Consider the following 11,841-nt stretch of genomic DNA (forward strand, 5'->3'; position numbering starts at 1 on the left):
TATTACTTAGCCTTATCAAAGTATAAGGGTATCTCACATTTTGTTCACGTTATTCAAACCATTCTGCACACTTTAAAAAAAAAACTATTTCAGTTGTTTGCTTTGTGAGCATCATATGTACTGAGACCCATGTGCAGAGATAGATTGAACCATTACGTGTGCTCCTTGCATTTATACCATTTAGTTCAATTCTGAAAATGGACATACACCAATTAGTGAACTATAAAACACTTTAAATTTTGTGATTTACTTACACTACCCTTTTAAGAACCATTGCAAATTAATATTTACAGTGGGACTAGGTGGACTTATACATGTCTTATATGCTGTTGTAAAAATATATTTACAATTTGAGCACTGCATCGTCCTCACTATAATCACATTCACACATCATTGTAGATCATTTATTATAATACCTTTTGACTGAAAACTGTAATTTTTCCTGTGTTTCCTCTTTTTTTCTTTTTGATTTACATAAATTCATGAACATTGAAACTGGTAATTATATTGTGGATTCCTCCAAATGATTCTAGATATCCCCAACTTTAAATGAGTCCCACTGAAAATAATTGTTTACGTAGTATATTCTGATCGTGTGTGGATAAGAGATTTCTGATCCCTGCACAAATCACTGGGTTTATGGAATTTGCCACACCTGGTATTTACCAGGTGTGATAACATTAAATAAAAACTACATTTTGGCAGGTAAAACCTTCCAGAATATAAATGGGGAAAAGAGTACATGGTATAGTGATTTTGGAGCAGTAAGTATCAATCTCCTCATCTTGTTCTGGGAATAGGTGCAATTTTTCATATGTGATGAATTCCAATTTCCAGGAACTTGGATTTTACAGGATGCGATAAATTGAATTTTATCCCCGACTAACGCTCAATTATGGACTTACACGTAGAATGGCATTTTGATTTTATACAAATACCACACCATGGATTCTACCAATGCAAATACCACTAATACCAAGCATTACCAGCACCGCTGCCCGTACCATAACCATCACCAGCACCACCACAAATAACAACGATTCCCACCATTATTACCACAACCAATACTACTAATACAAATGACACCAATTTAAATAGTACCAATATTACCACCATCAATACCACCTGTACTACCACCACCATCAATGTCATCACCAGTACCATACCACCAATACCTCACACCCTAAATATCACTGATACCTCTATCCTCAATATCCCCTACAAATATCGATACCAAATCCATCACCACCAGTGCTTCCTGAAATGCCATGAACACCCCCTATACAAGCATCACAAATAAGAACACCAATACTACCATTAAGACCACATCACTAGCACCACCACTGCGATCAATATGTCAACACAATACCAACTCTAATTCCACACCATCACCAATGCAACGCAACCAGCAATACCAGAAGCACTAAAAACACACCCCTACTAATGCAACACCACAACAAATACCAGTATTACCAATATTACTACCAACAACACCACAGCGTCAACAATATCACACAAGTAGTACCATTACCACCAGTATCGCTATTCGCCAATACATCTCCATTATTTACAATATTAAAGCAACTAATGACACCACCACAAATATCAACATAAGAAATGCGTCTAAAAACCCCACCCACTAAAACCTCCATCTTCAATGTTACCACTAATACTACCAAAACCACAATATCAATGTCAATCCCAATATTACCACCACTGGCAGTAGCACATTACCACCACCAGTATTACCATCACCACTACTACCACCACAACTGCCACTACCACCATCATTTCTAAGCACTGGCAAAGCCAGTAGGTCTGGCTTTAATATGCTATTTCATTGAAATAAGTGACTGCATGCTTGTATTTTCATGCATTGCTACATTAAGGCCAAATCTATGGGCTTTGCCAATGCTTGTTTATTTTGTTTGAGATAACTCTAGACCGCCTAATTCATACTAGCTGTTTTACCAGTTGGATGTGTTACTGAAAATATAATATTGGCTGGATTACTCCATAGTTGAGTTTAGGGAACAGTTGATAGAGCACTTCCTGTTTTTCTTCGTTTTTCACATTCACTGCGAAACTTCACTTTCTGATTTCAAAATATATTTGGAAAGCGTGACACCAGAGGAAGTCATTGATTATGACTTCATTTAGTCAAACGAGGGCCACTGAAAGTGAAATAACCTTTGCCTTCCTCTTGCAAGTAAATGCATCTTTTGCCTCTCCAAAAAAATGTCCGACGAGAAATGCACTGTATGTGCGGTGGACTTTCGAAGCAGGATTCTTGCCACAAATTCATAACACATGCTTCCGCAGGATTTGGTCCTCATGGGTGCAGCTTTACGACTTTCACAAAATTGACGAATCTCCAGAAGAGCCTGGAAACTAGCGCTAGGTCCAAGTTTACAGGTGTATTGCTAGAAAGGTTTAGTATATTCCTTTTGAAAATATACAAACGCATATTTCCATATATGATAAAAAACAATTACGAATACCCTTGCTAACCTTTTTCTTCAAAAATACCTTCCCCACGCCCCAAACAGGTATAGGTGTGCTTTTTTTACCATGGAATGGTCAGTTTCCAAGGCCATAAGGGCGAGAGAGGAACTTTTGCATACCTACAAAATTGAAAGGCCACCCCGTTGAGGAATGGCTACCCCCCCCCCCACCACCAGCAAGAGGAGAGGTAGTCACATGGAATCCCTTAAGGTGTGCATAAACAACGTTTGTAGATGCAAAACAGTGGTTTGCATTTGCATAATAAGTTATTTGGCAGTGTCAAATGTATACGCACAAATAGCTGTGCAACGGAGGACCCGGAACTCTAACTCCATCTCCCGAGGTATATCGAAAGAAGAATATCTGTAGTGCACACATTCACCCTTCCCCCCCCAGGGATTACTTGGTGCTACGGTCAGATACAATTTGGGGTAATTCTCATTCTGCCTAGTCTCACTGTCTCCGTTCCATTCCTTGCCAACCAGACCAAAAGACACCACTGTAGTGTCTGTAAATAAAGAAACGCTGGAACACTTTTGGTTCCCACTGTACACCGTAGGCCTGTGACATAAGCGATGGAGGGATGAGTTGAAGACTGGCTTAGAATGATGAGTTTTAACTTACAGCAGAATAAAGATGTGTGCAACTACTCTCCATGTGTGGCTTGGTCACTGGCGAGTACCGGGGCTCGTAGGATGCTACAACTGGCGACAAGCTAGGGGATAAGAAGCGCATACACTGAAAGCAGTCTTCTAGACAGTTGCCATGGTCCAACCTGCTCGTGTGTGCTACGTGTGCTGTTGCCGAAGTGGAAAATTACCCTGGCACTGGTGGAGTCTCGGTGCAACGTCAGCCTTTGTAAACGCTTTAAGATAAAGAAAGCGACACTCAAAGTCTTCATATCGGTACTGGGAACTGTATGAAATGGCCGCACTACCAAAGCTGTTACATAGGGGCCCAGAACAACTCCCTAGACCACCCTCAAGCAAGGAGCTCCGATGGAAAGCCAATGGCGAGATTTAAGCTCCAAAAGTCATTAAAGCTGGCCCTTAAGAAAGCACGTCACATGGCACTAGAGAAGTTCTGTCTGATCGAGTTCCACAAGAAGCGCATGAGAGACCACTATTGCACACTAATGTGTGTATTGCAGCTGCATTCTTAAAACTGCCATCTGCATTTGATACTGACAAGAAACACAATATTGGCAATAGATGGACTGCACTGATAGAGACTTTTGAAGATTTCGGAGATGCAATAGATGAAAAAGATAATAAAAAGACCATAAAGTATATGAGGAACATCGCTGGTGAATGAGTAAAAGAAGCCATGAGAATATACCATAAGAAGGTGAAGTGACGTATGATCAAATTAAAACAGACCTGAATGTCAAATTTAAGCTAGTGCTAAATGTGGTTCATGAAAGATGCATTTTCAGTAAAGAACGCCAAGGCGAAACGATCAATGCATTTGTTAAGAGACTGGATGTTCTGGTAAAGCACTGCAGATTTACAAGTTTAACAGATCACGGTATTTAAACTAAATGTCAGATCACTTGCCAAACACCATCTGGAAGTACAGACACTCATTGATGAAGAATCCCCTGATGTGTTCTTTATCTGTGAAACTTGGCTACGAGATGAGGACATGACAGGAATAGTGAATCTTACGCTCCCCGCAGGATATTTGATCGAGACACTAAATAGGGATACCAGAGGCGGTGGTATTGCAGTAATTTATAAATCTCAATACCCCTGCTCCTTCATTAAGGAAGATCTATGTGGTAGTGAATGTGCCCGCTTTAAGATTGCTATTAGCGCACAGTTCATACTCTCAGGACTGTATATATACCGCCCACCGGGGCCTGCCTCGAGGTTCATTGAGGCTTTGCTAGAAGCAGCCAACTCGCTAGTGGTGGGATCTGCCAACTTTACTATTCTGGGGGATTTGAATCTGCATTTCGATCAGATCCAGGAACCAACTATTCGTAACCTGTTGGCAGACCTGGCGGCCCTCCAGCTAGATCCACTGATTAATGATGCCACACATCTGGCAGGCCATATTTTGGACCCAGTGCTCTCGAATATTCCACAAGTGAAAGTGGATGTGCCTAAGCCTATGGGCTGGACTGACCACTTCCTGGTCAAAGTTAGTATGGAGATCCCTGAGCCTTTCCCGAGGGAGGAGGTGAACAGGGTCCTAAAAAGGCCCTGGCATAAACTCAAACTGAAGGATTTCCATGCCTTCCTAGGGACGTTCTCCCTGGAAGACTTAGCTGATCCGGAGGTGGCGTATACTGCCTTCTGTGACTGGATCGTGAAAGGTCTAGACGCTCTCATTCCAGTCAAATGGACCAAGGGGCGTAGGACCATCTCTAATCCATGGTACGATGAGGCTCTGAGAGCTTTGAGGAAGCAATGTAAGAGAGCCAAGCGGACTTGGAGAAGGGATTATAAAGAGGGAGATAAAGTAATCTATCTGGCAAAAATGAAGATGTATCATAAAGCGATTTGCTCAGCGCGTGCAACCTTCTATGCAGAGGAAATAAAAAACAGTTCTAACCCCACTAAATGCATTTTTAAAATTGTGCAAGAGCTAAAGAACTCCAGATGCAGGATATCTAATCTATCCTCCGCACAGCAATGCGAAGAACTAGCCATCTTTTTTGTCGAAAAGGTGAAAAAAATCTATAAGACCTTTCCGCAGCACCTTCCTGGTCCACATGATTTTGCTGATATCAGGCCTGGTGGTACCACTTTAGCATCTATCCCAGAGATCTCCGGAGAAGAGCTAGCTAAACTATGCAGGAAAGTGAAAGCGGGCTCTCCATCGGACCCTATGAGGCCAGCGCAATTTATGGAGTCCCTGGCGCACTTTCAACAGCCGATCGGTGCCATACTTAACCTGTCCTTTTCCACAGCCATAGTCCCTAAGGCCTGGAAACAGGCTCGGGTTACCCCCATCATCAAGAAGCCCTCACTGGATCCGTCCAAACCCGAAAATTTTAGGCCAATCTCCCTCCTCCCGTGGGTGGCCAAGATTGCTGAGGCTCATGTGAATAATGTCCTTTCTCAGTACATGAGCCAAAATGATATTCTGGATCCGTCGCAAAACGGGTTCAGGCCTGGCCATAGCACTGAGTCTGCCCTTCTCGCCTCTACTGAACACTTAAGGTTGATCCTTGATGCCGGTCAGAGTGCAGCGCTGATTCTGTTAGATCTCAACGCTGCCTTTGATACGGTCTCGCATGAGATTCTTCTGTACCGGCTGGAGGCGGTAGGGATCATGAGATCTGCCTTACAGTGGTTTCGATCCTTCTTAGAGGAGAGATCTTTTCGGGTTTCGGCACCGCCATACATCTCTCAGTCTCACTCTATCGGCCAGGGGGTTCCGCAAGGCTCTGTACTTAGTCCATCTTTGTTCAATCTGTATGTGCAACCCCTGGCAGCTGTGGCAAAAGAGTGGGGCCTAGCGCTGGTGTCATATGCGGATGATACCCAGCTGGTTATCACCCTAGCTGAAGGGCCATCTGCTTCAGCTATGAGGTTCAGAGATGGTATTGCAGCGGTCGCCCAGTGGATGGCAGATAATTGTCTACAGCTCAATGCTAGCAAAGCAGAGGATTTGCTGGTAGGGAATAACACCGCCTTCTGGAACGAGCATTGGTGGCCAGCATCGCTGGGCATGATACCAACGCCCAAGCCCCTAGTTAAGAACTTGGGAGTATGGATGGACTCCTCACTTAGCTTTCAGACCCACACAAAGAGAGTGGCAGCTACTTGTGTGGGTCTGTTGAGAGGCCTAAAACCAATCCTGAAGAACTTCGAGCCAACAGTTCGCCAGCTCATTGTTTAAGCCATGATCATCTCTCGCTTGGACTATGCTAGCGTCCTGCTTCTGGGTGCGAATAAAGCCGAGATCTTGCGACTCCAACGGGTCCAAAATCTGGCAGCAAGAACTCTGATTGGGCTCCCTTGCAGATGCTCTGTCAGAGCAACAATTGGAAGACTACATTGGCTCCCGATTGCTTCTCGCATTAAATTCAAAGCCCTCGTCATGGCATTTAAAATCCTTAAAACCGGGAGGCCGGTTTCACTGCGCCCACTGTTGACCTGGTACCTCCCCGCCGTAGCTTGCGCCCGTTGGGGCAACACCTGGTGATGGTACCACAAATCAAACTATGCCGTATGGGAGGTTGCTCCTTCCGGGTGTTAGCGGCAAAATTATGGAACTCGTAGCCGGTCCACATTCGTGGAATGGAGAATCTGTTGGCTTTTCGGAAAGCCATTAAAACCATCCTTTTCTCACTTTCATAGGCTCCCGTCTTTGTCTGGCTATCCTTGAGTATCTGTTTCTTGATCTAGCAGCGCTGGGACGCCTCTTTGCTGGGGCAGCTGTTGCGCTTTACCAAACCCCCAATATAACTTAACATGACATAACAATGAGGAACCTACTCGCCTCAGAGTGAAAGATGTTTGTCTGTTAAATTCCTTTTAAGGATAAATGCTGTAGGAAACTCTAAGCTTAGAACATGTCCTCAAGACTGCTTGTGTTGAAGAGTGTGCTAATCTTCAAGTGACTGACATGGAGTCCAGAGATGCCCAAAGTGCATCAGTCATGAACATGAAGAGTAAGCTAAATTAGAACATTGGAATGTTGGGAGATCCATTGCAGACAATGGAGGGCTCCCTGCTTCTACAGCCCGGTAAAGGCCCACAGAGCAACATTCCAATGTTCTACAAAGGCTTCTCGAATCTCGAGGGCATTTATATCCGCTCGAGCTTCGAGAACCCTTTGTTTAATTTGTTAGAACATTCTGCCCTCTAGTGGCAGAATGTTCTAATAGTCTTATAGCCCTTCGTAGCAGGGCTATACCGGCAATTACAGTCCCACTGTCTCGTTAAAGTCCCTCGCCTTCGGCTCGGGCCTTTAACGATTCAGCGGGGCTTTAATAGCCGGTATAGCCCACTACGGCGGGCTATAAGGCTATAGTATAAGGCTGAGGGTCACAAGGTGATGTCTATACTGAAGAAGAAAATGTGTTACAAATGTCCACTGTCATTTCCACATGAAGGCAAATGTCCTGCAATTGGAAAAATATGCATTGGTTGAGGTAAAGCAAATTATTTATTTATAACTTGAAAGGTGAACAGAAAAGTAAGTGCATCACAGTGTGAAGACAAAATGGCCTTGCCGAACACTACCTCAGCTATGTTCCCGCTCTCCCACAAGGCCAAGCTGTTGTAAATAAAACAGCGATAATGTTAAGCATTCGCTGAAGATATGCTATATAAGTTTTCCCGCTCATACTTGTGTGTACGGCCAGACTCCATTTTGTTTTCTGGCCTCCATCTTGTAGGCTACATTGTGCCATGTGCTCGCCACGAGGCAAGTCCTACCTCACTGACCGTCACCCCTGGAGTTTGCCCAGCAACAAGCTATACATAGTTCCAGCCTATTTAGCGCATGCCCAGTACGTGTAACATCTGTTTCTTCTTAGAGGGGATCGGAATGTGCATTCAGGGGGCTTCAGGAACTGTTAACTCCACCCATGTATCGATCATGTTTGAGAAATGTCCATATAAGGCTGTAAATCATGCTTTTGAGCTATAACCGCCAACTTATGAGCCCCTTCTTTGTGTATAAAAGGGGACCGCGTGTTCGTGTTCTTTATACTACCTTGTACAATACTGTAGAGTGTTGTGTGGGCTGTAGTACCACCTTTAAAGGTTTATTAAACTTTTTCTTTGTATTTCCAGTTTCCGTGCCAACTTCTTATATAGTCTGAGGACTTTGCGTACAGAAGAGCGAACCCTTTCGCATTTACAGGTCTGGCTGAGGCCTGAATTCATCAATTGGCGCCCGTCACGTGGAGCTCATCGGCGACTCGGATGCTCGAAGGACTGGTCGTGACGAAGGATTGGAACCTTGCCGGGGACGTGATCACTGCCAGCGGCGCCTTTGGTCCTGGCATCCCGAGGTATTCTTCCTACCCTTCCGATCTGACCATCTGGGTGGTGCCGGTCATCGACTGAGACCTCTTCTGTCGGTTTGCCGTGTAGTGGCCGTTTGGGCGAATTCAGAACTTGGCAGTTGGAATCTGGAAACTCTTGACTGGTAAGAATCGTTGTACGATACTTGCTCCGAGCCTTTGATAGTCTTGACTGGCAAGGCAGTTTTAGGATACGCTTGCCCCGACTACTTTGTTGTGATTGTTGATGATGACTAGTCATATTGATTGAGCCTATGAGAGTGATATATGAGTTGCAACCCATATAGGCAGGCAATGTGGGGATATTTCCCCTGATCTATGAATTTGAGCGGTGCAACGTTTAAGGACCATTTAATTGTAATATTGCATATTCTGCATTATTTTTAAAGACATGCCTGTTTTTAGCGCACTTCGTAAGTGGTGCTGCTGTTTTGGAAATGACCGGTTGGTACTTGAAGAATCACAGCCGGCTCCCTCAGAGGGGACGCCGAATAGGGATATGTATGTAAAATTTGGTCTTTCCCCTATAATGTACAGCACGTTGTGGAGGAAATATACCAAGAAGGATCCTGAGTTGCGATGGCCTATGTATGGATCGTTTGATTTGAGGAAGATTGAGTATGTGGAACAGTGTATGTGTAAACGGAGAGTGCAACAAGATATGTTTGAATGTATACGAATGTGGGTGAAAGAGGTGCGAGAGCGTGAGAAGCGTGAGCAAGCATTGATTAAGAAAGAGCAGCGAAAGAGTGGGCGTGAGAAAGCGCAAGAGCTGAAGAAACGAGAAGCAAAGGAATTAGAAGAAAAGCAGAAGAAAGAACGGCGGTTGCAAATATCTGGCCAGTACCCTGTTCGTCAGCCTCTCTATCCTGTCCTTAATAAATCGGATGATGATTTTTCGTTACTAGATCGTTCACCACCGCCATACGCTGGTCCGTCCGCTCCGAATGAAGGAGATCCAGATTCTAGGCCGTCCGATCAGAAGAGGGATACGCGGTCTATGTTATCGGCCGATCGTATGGCTGATCTTCGTAAGATTGCTTATTGAGTTACCAAAGATACTATGCCCTTAACTGATTTGTTGACAGAGCTTGAGGCATGGGAAGATAGGGAAAGATTTATTTTGCTAGTTTTCTTTCTGATGAAGTGGTGTCCGCCTTTCGAAAATATTCTGATGTTCTTGAACCAGCGGATGTGATAGCTGATGCAAAGGAACTGCGTAAAGGTATTTTTCTTTCCCCCCAGGTGCCCAATGCAATTCGACGGCTATTTGCATTACGGGATGAAATGTTTCGGCTTCGGGATGAAGCACGGAAACGGAAGGCTGGCTACGAGACCTTGACTCCAACTGGCGGCGGGAAGCAGTCATCCATCTTTTATTCAGATAAGATCCATACAGTGCATGCTAAACCGATGCGGGAGGCGGCGCCTTTGCACGTTCCCCCTAAGGGAGCGGGTACTAGTACGGATAGAGGATCACCTGATGCTCAAGGGTATTTCATTTATAATTGGGTTTATACTCCTTGGAATAGAGCAGATGTAATGGCATTGAAAGCAGCATTACCTGATCCCCGAAAGAATCCCGCAGTCTTTTATGAGGAAGTTGAGGGGGCTTTGAATTCCTGTTCTATGACTTTGACCGATATTGATTTGTTTTTCGGGCTTATATTGCCACCAGATATGTGGAGGTCGATACGAAAGGTTGACGATCTTACGGCATTTAAAGCTCGGTGGGCGGACCTTGAGGATGAGGACAGGGAGAGGAAGCCAGCGCAGAAGCCCCCCCAATCGATTCTAGAACTCCCCGCTGCCATAATAGTTAAATTGAAAACGCTTATTCTCCCTAGAAAAATTGATTGGACTATGTTAGCATCCTGTAAACAGAAAGTAGATGAATCCGTACGAGATTTCTTCACGCGGTTTGAGGAAACATTCCATGATTGTAGCGGTCAGTCGCTTACGGACGATACGGGCCGACACCTCTTTGTTGATAAATATGTCTCAAATTTATTACCAAGCATAGCAGCTCGATTAAAAGCGAGTGAAAGTTCTTGGACAACTTCACCACCAGCATCCCTCCTGACGGTGGCTCAGTATTACGAGCGTCAGGAATTAGAAGCGAAAGGAAGTGAGGAAAAGAAATCTAAAGATTTAAAAACAAAGGTTATGTTAGCGCAAGTATATGGGCCACCTTGTAGAGGTAACGAGCGGGGTGGCAGAAATTTTTCTAACCTTCCTTCGATTCGTACTGATGTGGCCCGGGATCAATGTGCGTATTGTAGACAGAAAGGCCATTGGGCGAGCGAGTGCCCGGTGTTACTTGCACAGCGTCAGGAGCGTGGGCAAGGGTCTGTGAGGGGTAGAGGAAATTTTTCAGGCTCTCGATATAATTCGAATGACCGAGCTAGGTTTGACTCCAATGTGCGATCCCGAGAGGGGTCCAATGTTTTTGATCGACGAAACTAGTACCAAATGTCTGAATATGCACCTCCCGAACAGCATGATTCCCAGTATGCATAGGATTGCGTAGGATGGGGTAAGGAACCAGTTGAAGTGCCAGTAGATCAGAGGGGTCCTTATGTTACAGCACACGTTTTGGGCTCTACTGATAGGCTCCTGGTTGATACAGGAGCTACTCGTAGCGCTTTGTCCAAAAAATTGGTTCTGAGGGCTCCCCTGTCTGGCTCATCGATTACATCAATAGGGTTCGATGGAACTCCTTCTGTTAGCCCACTGTCACAACCTCTTGCATTTTATGTAGACCAGTTTGCTGCACCATGCCCATTCCTACTCTCCCCAAATACCCCTGATAATATCGTCGGCCTGGATATGCTTAAATATTTTCGGGCCACGATACGGTGCTCTCCCGAGGGAGTACGTGTTATTTTGAATGACAATTACCCATCAGTGGAGAGGGTATATATGCTTACTGTGGAAGCTGCATTGGCCTCTTTGCCTGAATCTTTGTGGGCCACGTCCGATACCGACGTGGGACAGATGGTTATTCCTCCAGTGCACATTAGTGTAAAGGTGGGAGCTGTGCTGCCACGCTTGCCTCAGTATCGGATTTTACAGGAGGGGGAGGAGGCGCTCATACAAATAGTGCAGGATTTGATTAAAGCAGGGGTGGTTGAGGAAGTTCCATACAATGTGTGTAACAGTCCTATCCTACCGATTTTGAAGAAAGACACTGACACCAGGATCTATCGATTCATTATCGATTTGAGAGAGGTTAATAAGATTGTGATACCTCAATATCCTGTGGTTTTGGATATCACGACACTTTTTACCTTGGTCCCACCAACTGCAACAACATTCTCTGTTATAGACTTGAAGAACGCTTTCTT

The sequence above is a fragment of the Lissotriton vulgaris genome, chromosome 5 (genome assembly GCF_964263255.1).
Source record: "Lissotriton vulgaris chromosome 5, aLisVul1.2, whole genome shotgun sequence".
In the NCBI taxonomy this organism is placed as follows: Eukaryota; Metazoa; Chordata; class Amphibia; order Caudata; family Salamandridae; genus Lissotriton; species Lissotriton vulgaris.